Genomic DNA, 17,754 nt, shown 5'->3' with positions numbered 1-17,754 from the left:
TTTCTTGTTTTGCTTTCCTAACTTTGAAATCTGAGAAACTGGATATATTTTTCCTTTAAGTTTACATACATTCAAAATTTGTGCTTAAAGGAGCAAAAGAACCTCATGCAATTAAGGTGTGTTTGAGGGTAACTTGATAATTTTCATCAGTACCAAAGATCAGGCTCATAAATGTCATGGCAAAGATGGCATCCTTCAGCCAATTCGTAAGTCATTGCAGCTGGTTTGATTTAGAGTCCTCCTGAGGAAGATTCTAAAGACTCTAACAAGGACATTCTGATGACTCCTTTTAAGAGGGCATGTGAACAAACTGAAGAAACTGGAATACAATGACCTCAACAAATATCCATTCCTGTTCAAGAACAATGAAAAAAAGAATTACAATAACCATTTTCTGAAGTTATCAGCTGCCTGGTTGCTGGAGAAAAAAAAAAAATGCAAGCTTAGAAGTTAATCTAGGAAAGAAAAAAAGACTAAAAGAAATTCTGAAGTGAATACTGGGAACCTGGATTTTTATCCACTTATTCATAACATTTTTTAAATTTATGTCTACAGTGTGGTCTGTCGAGTAGAATATATGCATGTTATCTTTGTATTTTTGTGCACTCTGTAAGATTTCTAGGTGCCATATAGAAAAAGAACAGGCAGAAATCCTTTCAATTTCCTCTGTTGCAGCTTTTCCCCCAACTCAACCAGATAAATGACCAGCACCATAAGTAGAAATGGTCATAAATTGAAAGTGATGGCATATGAATATTTCAGGGAAAGTTGATTGGAAAAGGGCACTTTCCTTCTAAAAATGCTCATACCTCTGGGTCATTTGGAACATCACTTTTTTTTTTTCATACCACATTAGACATTTTGGTTTTTATTATATTTTTCATTGAAACGAGAAACAGCTGCTGTCTGATGTCAGCTGGTATATGTGGTAGTAGTGTGGGTGGAGAAAGATTTCCCTCAAAAGAAAGACACAACTATGGAAAGTATGAGGTTAAGGGAAAGTGTTAGCAGGTGATATAAAACATTTACATGGAGAACATCGATCCAAATTGCCTCTGAATGATTACAGTTGTCACATCTTTAAAGTACAAGGGTTAGATAACCACAACAGTGATTAGCCGAGCAAAATAATCTATTTTCTTTGAAATTATAATCCCCAGGAAAGGATGCTTGGCAAACATTCTTTTGGGATGTGACAGCACTTGCCCCTCTGATACATTCCAAAGCCACTGTGTGGAATAGGAGAACAAAAGCAGCAGGAGCCTAGCTGTCCATTACTCCCTTGTAACTATACCTTTGGCTTTTTCATTTCTCTTCTCAAACCAGAAATATTTTTGGAAGTGCCACTTAGTTATTTTGAAATATTCTTGAGCACAGCACCACAACACAAGATTTCCTTGAGTTAGTTAATCCTATATAACATTTCTTCAGAAACTTCCTGAAATGCATAAATGGAAGTTTACCAATCTAAGCAGAAGCAGGCAACGATGCCTTCCAAACACCTACTCCTCAGCTGCTGTGTCCACATGTGCAAGTTACCCTACTCACTCTTGTTCCCACTACAAGGAACTCTGAGTGCTGTTGCAGTAAAACCAAAGAAAGGGTGGTGTTTTTTCACACAATGTTTATTTATTCTTTGGAACTGTTGCAAAGGTTACATGAGTTGAAAGCTGACCAAACTAATGAAAGAAAATGCTGTCGAGAATCATTGAATACACAGGCTCCATCTATAAGGAGGTTTGTAAGCCAGAAGCTGGTGGGGCCTATAAGAGGGATTTAGGGAATATAAAGGAAAAGTAGGACTACATTTATTTTTATACTCTTCACTACATATTCATCCTTATGGTCTTATGTTATTTAACATAGGCACAGGTTCTGAAAGGGTCTGTGTAGCCCAGCACATGAATAGGCAACTGGGACAGCTATTCTAACAGGGTCTAAAAACCCAAATTTTTAACCACTCTTTTTAAAGAAGGTTGTATGTTTGGGATAAGAGAGCTGTTGGATATTCTCTTTCTTTCTTTCTCGGCCTTTGGGAAGGATAGGCTGCCTTGTCACTTCTCCATGCACCTTGGCAGGCAGACCTCAGTCTTATTTTGCAAGGCAGCTTTGCAGGACAGACTAGTCTGTGGCCCTTTTTGTCCGTGGCTAATTGGAATTAAATGTTACAAGGATGGAGACACAGGAAATTTACAGATCTTCTATGGAAGTGTCAGCATAGGTTTTCTTGATGTTGCCTGTTCTTTTGCTGAGTCTGCCCAAGCGTTGAGGCAAGACTGGTTCTAACTCCCAGTCTCAGAGCACCTGGTTTCACAGCATAGCTAGTTGGTCAAAATAGGTTTCCTTCATGACTCCTGGTTACTTTACAACACACAAGAGTGCTGCTCTCTGGGTTGGATACATTCTTTTCATGAGAATGTAAATAAAACAAGTTGCTATTTCTCTGTTTTGAACAACAGTAGAAGTCCAACTCCTGCTGGGACTGGAGTCATGCATTACAGGCTTCTATACATCCCTGCATGATCATGAATTCCTCTGAAGGATTAAGCCCTTAGGTACTTCCACTATGGTTCCTCAGATCCCACAGATATCCTCAAGAGCCTTGAAATGAAATGGCATTATACCCCATGGGGGTAGCTGAGTTCCACCGGGTGTGTTGTTTCAGTGCCAGGAGATAATGCAGGGAGACCAGGGACACCATGATCTGTCCCAGCCTACAGACAGGCATGCAGCACAAGGTGGGCTGTGAAACAGCCTGACAACAGGTTGTTGCTCAGATTGGCCTTGGTGAAACAACAAGCATGAAGGACTGCAGAAAACCCTGGGCAACCTTCCCGCCTGCATTTTGCCAAAAGCTGTGGAAATCATAAAGCAGGACATTCACTTTGTGTAGAGCCACCCAACATGGCTACGAGATCTGTGAGTAGCAAGCAAATGGCACCTCCATGAGCTCTTTAGAAAATCTAGGTGATTATACAACCTCAGTTCAACAGCTGTATATCTCACAGATATTTGTATATTTATTCTAGTTCGCTTTCCATTAAGGAAAAACAATCTTCCTTTAATCTGTAGCCTATAATTTCTCTTGTCGAGCTCTCCTGAAGTGAACATACAACTGTGTACCAGTGACTAAAGGCTAAAAAGAAACTAATTTCAGATTTTGGGTCATGATGATTTTAAGAAGTCACACCTGGAGTGGGACTTTTTGTGCCAAAATTTTATCCTAGAGAAAATTTTTACAGCCAAGTATGAAACCCCTGAAAATGAGAAGAGAGGGGAATGTTATAATGGAAACACTGGCATAACTTCAACTACTGTAGAGTAGCCCAAGAAGCTGATGAGGCTGAGAGTTAAAAGCAAATCTGCCAACTTTCACTCTGTTCAAATAAGGTAAGTCATGCTAAAACGTTTGACTGCTTAAATTAAAAAAAAAAAAAGTTGCCTTCACCTCTTCAGAAAACTACCAACTACAGAAAACAGTCAAAAATAATGCAAATACATTTTCAATCAAACTTTGCTTTGTTTTCTCTGCACCACATGATTTTTCTGCTTGGTAAAACGGCATGTGGGAAACTACCTTAAAACTTAATTTGACTAATCCTGGCTTGAAATTTGGGGTCTACCTATCCAGAAAAAGGCAGTACAGTCTGGACCATTCCCCAACAATAGAGTGGCGACAGGCTAAATATAACCACACTTAGAGCCCCAGAACTGGCATCTAACACCAGGGGCTTACAATAACACTGAAGCTGCTGCTGCTCCAGAAACAGCCAAGGCAAGGGCAGGGAAAGCTCTGCTTGTTTTTCAGCCTGGACTTCATTCTTCACTCAGCTGTTTGCTATTAGGACTGGAGCAGTAGCAGTGAGAAATTCATTGCTGCTTGCTCTCTGAATCCTGACACAGTAACAGCACAGATCCAACTAGCCAAATCCACAAAGGATCAAGGGAAGGGGAAAAAGAGAGCAACAAACTACTGCGTGCTCGTCGTCTTGCTTTTACACCACCTTTCATCCCCAAGGAACCCATTTATTGAGGGCTGTATTCTGCCCCATTCCTCCAGAATAGGTATTAGTGACTGCTGGAAGCAGAACAAGGAATTTCCTCTCACCCATCTCCTCCACCCTTCTGGTGGAACCAGTGTGACAGAGAGGTACTCCCACCAACAAGAGGGCTGTGTTGTCCCTGCAGCTGTCCCCTGTGCTCTGCCTCTTGCCAGATCCTATCCCCTGCCTGGCTGGAGTTAAATGGTGGAGAAACAAGGATGTCCCTGGCATGGTGTTGCACCTCTCTGCTCCTTAGAAGGGCACAAAATCAAGCACTAACTTGGTTAAACTTATCCTGATGCTGTGGGCTCTATCAGACAAAATTCTGCTTGTACTGAGAGAGGTGTAAATTGAGGTGAATAACACTGTAAATATTTTTATTATCTTGTTTTGGAGGAATAAAAGAATAATTGGATTCATCTTACCAGCACATCTCTATTCAGATCAGTGCAGCGATTATCATTGTGCCCCACTGCTGTGGGTGAAGACTCTGCCTTGCTGGTATTTAGTGGAGAACACAGACTCCAAAAGGGTTACACGGGCTGCGTGAAAAACCGAGACTCATTTCCAACACAACTGCTCCACAGCATTTGCTACTTGAGAAAGCTGCAACTGCTGTCTGGGACTCTTCTTTGGTGCTACCAAAGTGAACTGCTGTATTTCAGAGCTGGCTTTCTGGCAGCTGCAGAGAGCAGAGCTCTCAGCTTTCCACAGAGAGTTCTGGAGGAGGAGCCCTGACTTGGGGTCCCTGGGTACAAAGGGTGATTTCTGCTAGTCCTGCTGGAAAGCACTGCAGCTGAATGACGGCTGCTGGATGCAGACAGCACGGGTGAGAGAGTTTGTGCGTAGAAGCTGGCCACGGCAGTGGAGCTGATTGCTTTAATTCTTCTGCTGTCTGTTTATGTTTGAAAATAAATATGGTATGTAAGAACACAAGCTCTTTTATGCTGGTGTAGCTGCTTCCCCTTCTGGGGACTCCATGAGGACTGGCTTGTGAGCTAAGTGATAAGATTCCCAGGACTGGGAATTTTGTTTTGCATTTCATTACCTCCTTGTCCTGTTGATAATGATCTCATATGCAACAATAAATCGCTCCCTGACCTCAGCATAACAAATTGAATGTGGGAGGTGGGACATGAGTTCTGAGACTGTCTGCCTGCTTCCTCCTGCTGCCCTGAAGTAAAAAGGTCTGTTTCCTGTGCAACCTACAAACTCCAGTATCTATTGTCAATTGTCACCTGTGAGTCCATCCCACCCAGCCATACTTTCTGATTACAGGGTGTGAGTCAAGCATGTCCCCATAGACTGACAAACTAGACATGAAGGAATTCCTGAGTACCTTAAAAAACAAAACCACAAAAACCCAAACAGGCAGTAAATGACTGCCTCTATAATGAAAAAATCTCTATTGCACACTAAGAAACAAAGTCATCACTAGATCTGTGTCAGTATACACAATCAGGGCTTACTGTAAAGAGCATGCATGCAGTTTTAACAGCATTAACAGAATATTGGTACTGATATTCAACACACATGGGACACAATTCCATGTGCTCTGCCACATTACCTTAAAACAGGTCTTATGCTTACACTGAAATCTGAACTCCTTACGAAATCAAATTGTGCATACTACAATGTTGGCTTGCATCCTAGCCCAGCTCTGGATGGATCCAGCTGTCTTGGCTGGTGGGGAGAATCAGGTGGGGACCAGCTTCAGCTTGAGCCTTTCCCTAACAGGCAGGAGTGATACCTCATTGATACAAAAGAGGCAGGGAAAAAAAGAACAAAAAAAAGTGTTCACAGCTGTGAAAGCATGAGTCAGGCACCCCTCAGGAGGTGGGGTGTTCCTCTTTGTTTCTAACCCACGGATCACCATGTTTACCTCTTTTTCTTTCTCTTCTTTGCAAGTATCTGCTAGCCACGTAGCTGTTCAGGACTGGCTGTTCAGGGCTTAGAAACACACCCAGTACATAGAGGAAAACTACTAGAGCCCACTAGACTAATTGAAACCATTTGCAAGGAGGATCTGGAAAGTAATTAAGAAATGCATGGCTGTTCACAGGCTGACACGACATTGCATTGGCAGACAGGGACTATAGCTGCACCAGAAGACTCCAGTAGCACATCTGCTGAAGAGCCAGGGCTGCACTCCTGACCTGTAGACAAACAAGCTGTGAGCTGTGTCTGGGCCCTGAAGCTCCTTGGTGGAAAGGACTTGTGTCAGCCTGGGTTGCGACCCTTATTCCCTGCAAAGAAAGAAACAACCTGGGCAGTGAGGGAGGGGAACAGAAGAGAGCCCACACCCTGTGTCATGCTTCATATACAGCTTTATTACAATAATATAGTGATCAAGGGCCCTAAGTAATTGGTTTTTCCATCACTATCAGAAGCAGTTCCATTTTAATTTCTGCTGACAAGCCCACTGTGCATCTGCCAGTTATGTGGAGTTTGGATCATCAGGCACTCTTTTAATGCTAACACCTGCCCCAAGTTCTGTGTGAATTTTTGGCAAGAAACCATGAAAGTCACGACAGTGGATGATGGTCAGCTGACCCAGAACTTTTTTCATGTGAAGTTACCTTTATTTTGCCCTGAACACCTGAATTTCTTAGTACTGAATTAGCCTTTCAACAGACTTTTATTCTCTTTTATTCCAAAAGTATCTATTTCACCCCTGAGACATAACTGGAGGTTACTGTGCTAAGAAGGCACATCTGGTATGGACCTCATTAATCTTGAGGCAGTGTGCTATATGCCTAGCACAATTTTGGCACTCTGAAAGAAGGAAATAAAATCCTTTCTTCAGAAGCTGTGAACACCTGGTGTTCTCTACAGGCTGCTGTAGAAAGTGCAGCCCACCTTAGCAGTACAGTTACAGACAGAGCATCATATAGGTCTTTTTTCAGGGACTTTTCAGACTTTTTTTCAAGGAATAAAAAGAAAATATTTATCCATCTGCTGGGTGATATATCTTTCCTGGTCCTCAGCTGATTCTGTATGGCACCTAAAAGTGGACTGTCTTCCATGAAGGCTCTGCCTAGGTTTAAAATTACTTACCCCATGAAATGAGCCACAAGCATTGAAGACAGAGCTATGCTTTGGCAATCAGGTTCTTGTTCAATCTCCTAAGAGAGGCAGGTTTATCTGCTTACTCTTCCACTGTGCCTCTTCAAGAACAGGAACATACAATGCAAATAATGCTGCCTATAGCAGCCAAAACGCTGCTAGACTGGCTTAGCCCTCCAGGGCAAATCAAGCAGCAACTCCCCAGAGTGTGCTATTATGTTGTGTGGACAACATTACCTCACATAATGTTAGAAAATTTACGACCCATGAGGAAATAAAAAGTAAAGCTGATGAATTAGTATCTATTTTGAACTAAGGTAATGAATTTCAACAAAACAAAAAGGAACAACTCCAGAGCAGCCTTATCTGCATCACTCTGTGACTCTTTCAATTGTTCAAGGCCTCAGGCACGTTCTCTCTGGCCACACTACAAAGGGTCAGTAATGATTTGGCTCCTATAACAAACCAGCTGATGTATCCATAACATAAAATGATGTCTTAGCATCAAAAATTCTACACATCTTTGGGTATGCTTAGTTCTGAGCTGTCTGGGTACCAGGATCCTTGCTTCTGAATGAAAATAGCCACATGTTATTCTTGCTGTGACAAGCAGGCTGTCCTGCCAGATCATTGCCTTTTAGTCTGAGTCAAGGAACTTTCCTTTCATGTCACAAATGCTGGTGCTTATTTCAAGCCTTGCAGACAGAGGGTGTGAATTTATTTTTCCCACGAAGTTTCTTGCCCCAACAGTTGCAGAGAAAAGCTGAAGAATTAGATGTAGTTAAAACTTAATTTCCAAAAGACAAAAGGGCAATGAAGCAAACCCAAGGGAGTTTATCTGAAGTTCAATGTTTTTAGGCCAGTGATGTAATTTTGGAGAAGCTTAACTTGAACCAGGGAAAGGCAGGACATGTGCATGTCTGGGATTGGAGATCATGAAGCAGCAATCTACAGCAGAGCATCACACTTAAGATGCCACTGCCTCTTGCCAGGGACACCCATGGCAGCACGTCCACCCCACACAGACCTGGCAAGGCTTGTCAGGGCCAGCAGAACTCCCCTCTGCCTCCAGCTGCTAGACCAAAGGAGCAAGAAGGAGCCACTTCCCACTGCCACTGCAGCTGCCATGCCTACAGAGATGTGAACAAGATGACCAGGCCACCAAGGAGAGAGCTGATGCTCATTCCTGGGTTTCCAGCAAGGAATCAACAAGAAAAAAATTGACCTCTCTCTATTGTCTCCTTCGTTCCTCTCTCTGGATCCTGTGGATCACAGGTTTTCTCACCTGCTGAGGACTCAAACAGATGCTGCAAACCCAGTGTCTTCAGTTATGTGTTTGAAGTGGGAAATACTTTGCGCTCCCTTTCAGTCCATGGGGACAGATGTTTCCTATTTGATAGCTCCATTTCTACACATATGTAATCTCCCCAGCTCTCTCCCTTCTAGACTGAAGTAATTCTCAGTTCCACAAAGAAAGTCTGGGAGAAGTCCTTGGCACACTGACCCTTCAGCAGAAGAATCTGAAATTACAAGACTTGTAATAAGTGCTTGTAAGAGCCCATAATGCAGTATTTCCCCTAGCCAGAATGCAAAGATTATTATCAGGGTTCTCAGCAACCTTCTTGGCCACAAACACCCTCAGATGCTTGTTTGTTCTCTTTTAGGGTTGTCAGATCTTAAAGTTGGAAAACCTTGTGGAAATTTCTCTTTTAAATTTCAGGTTGGGATGATAGAAACCTACTCCCCTCTCCCAGGCACACCTTAATCCGTGCAGAGAAAACGTTTAAGCTGCTCAGACTCCACCCAGGCCCTTTTATGGATTCAACTGGGTGCTGCCCCACCCCAGGCAAAGCCTTCCTGGAGCCTCTCTCCATCAAAGCCCCCGGGAGCCACTGCTGGGCTATTCTGCAGTGCCATCTAGTGAGGTAGGCACAGTTCCACAGAGCTCCTCGCTGAGACCAGGCACATCCATCATGCCTACACTTTAATTTTTCACTAAAGATTCTCTTTAGGCCATGATATAAGATGAGGTTGTGAAGAGTATCGGTCTGAGGAGCAAGAGGACTGGAAAGGACATGCCAGAAAAGGACATGGAAACACAGCTAAGAAAGGTGGGAGGACCATGTTATGGGAGGGAAGATGAAGAGAAAGGAATTGGATTAGCAGAAGAACTGAATGAAGGAAAGTAAAACTGAAAATGGTGGTGATAGACAATATAGTGAGGCAATAGGAGGTAAAACCAGTGTAAACACTTATATCCCCTGTGGCTGCCATGGGAAACTGTGATGGGAAAATGGGAATGACCAGGCCTGAGCAGCACTGAGAAGCTGGGAGAAGCTGGTATCAGACTGGGACAGGTGGAGATTCATGGAGATTTACTGAGGATGGAGCCTATGGCAAGTGACAAAGGCAAGTGCCAAATGATGACTTTGCACGTGTGTCTGTGTTCTGGTTTTCAATTTGATTATTCAAAGATTTAAGAAGCTGAATGTATAAATGCAAAGTGTGTTCATGCACAAACCTTACATTACTTTATTAATGTATGATCTAAACCCTATCTATTACTGCAGATCCAGATCCAAGCTCTCCAAAATTGATACATGTTACAGAGGGTTACCTATGCCTCCTAATTCACCACATGCCTTTAAATGAACAGATATTCTCCTCTGAGAGAATTCAAGAGGGTGCAGTGAGGGAATTGTCTGTAGGGGACCGTGCCTGCCTCTTTTTTAGTCAGGAGATGTCAAGAGACAGTAAGCTCATGGCTAAAGCAGATGAGTGATACCACAGAGCCAGGCTCTAGCTCTTCCTTTCCTCAGTGTGCCCAGGGAACACATCTAGACTTCCTAGCCAGACTTTTCTCAGGTGGTGCTCAATGTGTGATCCTTGCTTTGGGGGTCCAGACTGGAGATCTATGGTTGTGGTTTGCAGAAAGGCAGAGACATAAAGCTATAAATAACATCATGAAGAATTCCCACGTGGAATCACTGCTCAAGACTATACCATAAAACTATCTCGTCTGGAGGGCACCTATATGCCAAGAAAACCAGCAACTTGCAAAATGGCAGTTTCTGGCTTTCTTATGTGTTTCCAAACAATTTCCACATACCCAAGCACAGCTCTACTTTTTCAGAAGGTAGATATGCCTGTGGTCTGACTCCCATAGTTTTTCATGTAGTTTTATGGGCTAGGAGTCAAAGTACTAATAAATGTAGCAGCATGTAAACTGATATTTTAATAAAACTGCATTTATTGGGAGGAAAAACATCTTTTTAAGATTTTGGAATAGTCTGTGTTGCATTTTCCATTTTGCTTGGACAGAAATGTGAAGTGATGGCTGCACTAAGGAAGAAGAAAATAGCCCCTTACAGCCCTTAACTATATCTCCAAACACCTGAAAGAATACCACAATCACTCTCTGTTTTCAGTTCAGTAAGGAAGAGAACTTCATGTACTTCTAAGTATCAAAAGGAAAAAAAATATGAAAGGGAGAAAAGCCATAATAAACTCATGGGGTATTTTCCATCCTGTGGGGCTGGTTTTTCGGTATTTACATTACATAATATACAGCTACTAGAATTACTGTGTCCTAATCCAGAGAAGCTTCCGGAAACCAAATTATTTAGTGGCTAGGCATGCATTCTGACCCAATCATTTGAAACACAAGCTAATAATATAGAAGTTTGTTCTACCCAAGGGTATATGTATCCATCATACTTGAAATTTATTCTTTGTGATAGATTCATCTTGATGGGCATGTTTAGAGAGGCTTTCTTCCTAGGATAATTGGACAATTTTGGTTTGGGAGAATAGAGACATTTGAAAAGAATCCTAACATAATGTAAAAAAACTTCAGGGATCTGCCTACAAAGAGCTGAAACCTGAGGAAATGAGCAAAAGTCAGAAAGAAGAGATGAAATCATCAGTCTGGAGTGAGCAAGAGGGCAGCTTGCATAGGCTGTGATTGTCACTGAGGGAGCCATGGTCAACACAGTTGCCCCTTTCTGCCTACAACATACAAGGCTCAAGACCATTGGTCTTTCACAGTGCTGGAGCTCCCCACACTTCCCTCTCTTTTTCCCAAGGAACTCTTCCCATGGAGCAGTACAGACCTGCCTGTGAAACCTCCAGGGCCAGCAATGCCTTTACAGCTGCCATGGCATCCAGAGGCCAGAAGCACAGTGTGAAGTCCATGGCCAATAGGCTTTGCCATTGCAATTTAACATTTAACTCCTTGGCCTCAGAACATCACTCAGCACCCACGCCCGAGGCCAAGCAGGACAGCTAGGGCAGCCAGGGCAGCTAGGTTACACAACAGTGGAGATTTCCTGCTGCCTGCACATTCCTCTCTCCTGACTGCCTGTAATGATGGCCCAAGATGATATATTTACCAGTTCCCCAAATATCCCACCAATTTGTCCATAATTTATAGCAATGAAAAGATGCATTCAATTACCCTATTTGGCCAAAGATACTTTTTTTTTTTTTTTCCTCAGAAATATCTTGAGGGCTTCTGCTCACAAGCCACTAGAAAACTGTTATGTACTACTGGCCAAAACCAGAGGTATTATGTGGACAAATTGTGGCATAAATTCAGGTTGGACTGCATCACCAAGCTGTTACTTTGTTGTAAAAAACATTTTTTAAAATGTCAATTTTCAGAAGTCCATTTTCAGAAGATGAGAGGAGTCACAGATTGCAAGAGTTTTCTTTTATGCTCAGTCTAATTCAGACTGACCCTTCATGGCAGCACAGGGAATGTCAGAGTGCCTATTTATATACATCTCCCGCTGATCCATAAAAGACCAGGTTTCCAGATCACAGTGATCAGAGCCAAGTCACAAGAATGAAAAGTATCATTACAATGGGGGAAGACAGGGAGGAAGCAGGGAGAGACAATGGGCAGCTCAAGGTGGACTCTATGGAGGGTCAACTCCTCCTTGGTTTGTAGAAACAATGCAGGAAGAAGGCTGGAGAGGGATATTAGAGCTCTTTCTGTGACAAAGTGACAGGCCTCCTTACCCTGGTATAAGGTTCTGTAATAACAGTGATTCCCAGCTATTGTTATGGCTTTGGGGATCTGAAACTAAAAAGCCATTTTTTCTTAGTGTAGAAACTATCAGTGGCTCTCTGCTTTTTCCTGAAAAGTTGAAAGATTTCAAATAGACCGTCTTTACCCAGACATCTGTTTCTACTTATAACAAAATGACATCAGGGGAAAGGATACTTTCTTTGCACATTCTTTAAATCTTATCCCTATTCCTCCTACCCCAAAAGCTCATTTGTACTGGTTTCAGCCTTGCAAAGAGATTTCCTGACTGTCTCAGGAGCAGGCAGCTACTACAGAGTGACTGACAAAGTGTGTAATCAGTCAGGGTCAAGTTTGGGAATTTCATGTTCATGGTGCCAGCAGCCCAAAGCATCACTAGACTAGGTCACCTCGTCTCTACATATCCAGGTAATGTCCATCTTGAGGGCTTTGTCTATTTATCAGGACAAAATGTGACCTGGCCACTGATCTATCTTTCAAGAGCTTCAATGTTAGGCTCAGAGTCCAGCAGGATTGCAAGAGGATGGCATTCAAACCTTTATTTACCACAAACTGCTCACAAACAAAGTTAGAAACCATCAAGTATCAAAGCCTACAGCTTAAGAGTAACTTGGCTCTCTTAGTTAAGTAACCTAGTTGGATTCAAAGATTCTCAGAACCATCTTGGCACTAAAAATAGAAATAGCATTTTTGGCTAAAACAAAGAATCTGATCACAAAGTGTGATTTTATCAAGCAAATCTCATATCAGTAAAAAGCTTTTTGCTAAGATCACCTGTCACACAAGGAGTCAAATGCTTCAAAGTCTGAGAAGACGATGTTAAGCTGACAAAAGCAGTATCAGTGCTAGAATTTCATCAACTATATTGAAAAGAAAATTTGAGACAGACAGTAGTTTTATTACATGATGATTTGTATCTTAGCATCACGTTGCTATTTCCAGGATGATTTATGCTGTTCTAGGAAAACTCTGGTGTGCAAAATGTTCAATCAAAAGACATGAGTTCAGTCATTTCTCCGAGCCTGGCATAAACAAAGGTGTTCTATGCCAAATGGACATAACCAGGCAAGGTCTTTGACATTCCTACTGCAACAAGTAATTATTATTCCAGATTTAGATATGATAATAGCTGTCTTGTCTCCTTACACAAGAAAGAGCCATCATTTACTTTGTGAGGTATGAAAGGGAGCACTTTGTCCTTTGGAGAAGAGAAACTTATCAGGACTGATTTTAGCACACATGCCTCAGAGTTTGGTCAGCACAACAGTATGTTCATGTTGAACCCCATGATGAGAGTGTATCCTCAATGCAATAAATTTGTTCTAAAGCAAAATTTTCAACCTACTGAAGCCTCACATTGGGTTCCTACTTTCAAGGAAGTAAGGGAGAATTCACCCTAACATCCTTGGAGCAGGAAAGCTATATTTCTGTCCAAGAACCACTGGATTTTACCACAGTTCATATATTGCCTACAATCAAACATTCAGATGAGTTTGGAGAATTAATTAAAACTACTAGGACAGATAAAAGGTAAAAGTTAAAACATGTTTTAGGTCTTAGCCAGCTTTTAACTGCTGGCTAAGACACCTGTCTTCCCCAAAGCTACTTGTGTCCTCTCTGGAGAATTTGGTGCTGGCCATACATAGACTGAAAATATATGGAGGGTCACATGGATTTGAGATGTTAGTTCAATTAAGCAACTTCCACATTTCATTAGAAATGTCACTAATTTATTCAGGAGGTATTTGTTAATCAAAGAAGGGAGATTGCCCCCCAGAAGAAATACTGCAATTTCCATTTTCTTACACCCATTTTTGACATTCTCCAGTTTTGAAAGTAGAACATCACAACCCTGGTGCTATTAAAAGAAGAAACACCAGCTCACCAGGTTATCTAATAATCAAAGACGCTGAGAACTGTTCACTGCTGAGAGACTCTGCATATATGAGTAACTGGTGCTCTGATCCCAGCTTCAAAAGGCACCCATTGACAACAGCAGATCTGTAATCCATCCCATCTTTATGCAATGCAGAAGTTTGACCCTCAGCAAAGTAAAATAAACTAGTCTACCAAAAAAGTCCCTCTTGCAAGATGAGAAATAGTTAACAATTCTTGGGAATAAGATGTTTCCTTTCAACAGATGGGGGCAAAACTGTCCAAGCATGTTTTACTGGAAAGATAGTTTGCATCAGCCCAATGGTATGGTAGTCTGCAATTTGCCAAACAAAAGACTTTTCATCAAAAATCTGAAACAAACCATCTTCAACAAACCATGAAACAAACCATCTTCACCCTCCACATGCCAGGTATCCCACACATCTTGCAAACTCACACTTCTCTTTCTTTACTCCTTTTAGGAAAAATAAAAAGCAAAATAAAAAACAGAATCCCAGACCCAACAAGAAAAACAGCAGCCATGAGTATAATGAAGATCACTTCCTTCAAAGTGAGACTTGAACTCCTGCTGCTGTGGCTGCTTTGACAGCTCACCTGCTGGGCTCATCAGTGTTCCTCTTCCCTCCCAGCTGCCAGTGCATGCCCTGGAGTCAGGACCTCTCCCAAAGAAAAGAACTAAGGAGAAGTGCGAAAGGGCAGGAGGCTGTTCCTTTGTGGAGGGCAGAGAGATTAGTCTGACAGCACTGCAGCCCAGCAGGCTCAATGGGCCTGAAGGAAGCTCCCACAAGTGGCCCATGGCCTTTCATGCCCAGAGTCTGTGTCCTCCTGCCCTGCAGAGAAGCAACCAGCTCATTTTATGAAACCATTGCCACCATTGCTATGAAGACAGGGTCTGCTTCTGAAGTGCAGGTTTACTCCTGCTTGTAAAGTTGCATGGCATGATTACAATTTCTAGACTAGTTATGTATTTAAATATTTACCTATCACCATAGTAAAACTATCACTCTGGAGGATTTTCACTTTTCCTCACTCCTGTGGTCACTTGTCACAAATGTGAATGTGAATGTGTCACAGGGACTTGAGTATGGAGATGAAATTCAAAGTCAGAATACTTTGCATTCATACCTATCTTTCCCTAGCAAAATGCAAACCCTGGTGAATACACACTTCCAACTCCCTCATACTTAGTCCTGCACTGTTACACCCCCCAAAAAACACACCTCAGTGTGTTTTTTCTGCAAATGTCACCTGTGAAGGGAACACCACAAGTCAGCCTACTGAATTATGCAGCCTTTTCGCTACTTATCTCCTACAACTCACTGTTCTGTGCCAGTCTGCCTGAGATTTAGACCCAGACATCTGCTCTGTGCTTCCTTGGTAAGAGCTGAGTTTGATCTCACTTCTGCAGAGATGTGGTGCACAAAGGAGCCACTGCCTCATTGCCTGGTATTAATTTTTCATGAGATTGGCAACACAGCTTTGTGCCTGTGTTTGTTTCTGTTTGAATCCTTTCAACTGGTGTTTCTTACATCACCCTCTTGGGATGACAGCAAACATTCTTCTCACATGACTGGTGCATTGTACTTTCTGCAGCTCTCTGGTGCTGTATTTTTTTAGGACTTTAGCCCTTCCCCATCCTTTTCCATCCCATTACAAAGGAGAGTAAAGGTTCACTGGCTGGATTTCCAAAAGGGTGGACAAATTTATTACCACTAATAATATTTTCAGCTATAAAATTAAATCAGCTGAGCAGCCAAAGCTTCTGACTGAGGTAGGAGGATCCCACATTTGGGACTATGCTTTTGCTCTGTGTAATACATCAGCAGTCCCCAGTCAGAACTCAGTCTCCTCTGGCCAAGAACCCGAGAGGAGGAGTGCGCAGATGGTTCTGCAGGCTGGCTCCTCACAGGCATTTAGGGCTCCCCTGACACTTGAGAGCCTAGAAGGGACAAGGAGGACAAGGCAAGAGGGAAAGAACAGTGTGGGAGAAACAAATCTCAGTTCCCTTGATGCCATGAGCAACAAGGATGAGGGAAAGTTGGACCATCTGAAAGAACAACCAGCTGTGCTGGCTCAGGGTGCAAACAGGCTGACACTTGTGGCAGAAATGGTTTCCAGAGTGACACGTGGCTGTGGTGTCACATCATGCTCTTGCCCTGGTTTGTTCATTGCGTCTTTCTTTGCTTCCTTCCCCTGCAACACTGAGTACTGGCAGCTGCTGACAGATGAGGCAGATTTCCTGCAATGGCAAAAATGTCTTATATTTCTCTTCCATTCTCCCTCATCCATCACACCCACTTGTCCTCAGGGTGCAGCTCACCAAAACTCAAGTTTCCCCGATCTCCATCTGCTCCCAAAAAAGTTTTGTTTGTTTTCTTTTTTTTGGTAGCATGTCAGTGGTCACAACCAGAAGGACATCCCACAGACAGCTTCAGCTGTCAAGATGTGGCACAGGAGTGATGGGGTAGTACCAAGGGATCATCTTATGTTGTCTCTATATCAGAGGAAAATTTAACACATGACAACACCTGAGATGGGAATTTCTGGCAAAACATACCTTGCCTTGCCACATGACTGGGTCTGGCAGGATTTTAACCTTATGGAGAATGTTTTCATAAATGTCATAAATTGGATTTTTTAAAAATATATTTAAATATTTTTAAAATTATGCTTATTCTATGGGCACACAAAAGTTTTAAATAAAACTTCTGAAGTGTTAGGCAGCACCTTACTGGTCCATTGCAGACTGTGGGGTATTGTTGCTATCTGCTAATGAAATGTACCATGCAATGGTTCATCACTTAGGTGAAAAAGAAGATTTAAGCCAAAGCACACTCATTGTGAGATTCAGGGCTGTTTTCATTTCTTTCTTGCCAGATTGTGAAAGTTTTTAAAACCAGCTATAGATCAAGTTTTTTAATGGTAACACTATAGTTTTTTATGCTCCTGGAAGAAGATAGAAGTCATGCTAAATCCAGAGTATCTGTACCAATTTTGGATTAATTCCAACTTCTGCACATCTTGAGAGTCTATCTATTAGGGATGGGTAATATTCATAGTTTAATTGTAGACATTTGCTGTTAATATTAGTCTGTTTCTACTTATGACTCAGGGTACTTTGCTGCCAGAACACAGTGAAAAAGCCCAAAAGGCAGTGACAATGAGTGCATTTATTACATTGAGAAGGCTAGGAAGGGGAGGGAAATGGTAAATTCATTTTGTGAAGTTACAGCTATTTATTATGAGTCATTTTATTGTTGATCTCACCGGATTACCTTGGTGGAATCTCTGCTGAGCTTTATGCTGAGAGATAGCCCACGACCTTGGGAGCCTTCCCACCCCAGTCAGGCACAGAGTGTCTCTGGGGGAGACATGCAAGCCCTGGAAGGACTGTTCCTGTGGGGCTCAGCCACAGGCAGGAGCCCCAGCTCACTCCAAGAGCACAGACACTGCTCGCATGTCCCACAGGCTGCTTTGAAGGGGAAAGTGGCCCGGGGAGAAGGAGGAGCTGCTCCCACCCAGGCTAGTACCTCTCAGAACCAAAAGAAGGGAATAAGAAGAGAGACTCCCAACTCCTGCTATAAGCCTAATCACACTCCCTAAAAGACTATTCCCTCGTTTACTTGTTAGGGACAATTCCAGATCTGTGTCTGCAGTAAGCATGAATGAAAAACGAAAATAAAACTGTTGGGCATCAAC

The sequence above is a fragment of the Cinclus cinclus genome, chromosome 3, assembly GCF_963662255.1.
Source record: "Cinclus cinclus chromosome 3, bCinCin1.1, whole genome shotgun sequence".
Classification (NCBI taxonomy): Eukaryota; Metazoa; Chordata; class Aves; order Passeriformes; family Cinclidae; genus Cinclus; species Cinclus cinclus.
This window is presented reverse-complemented; position numbering follows the sequence as displayed.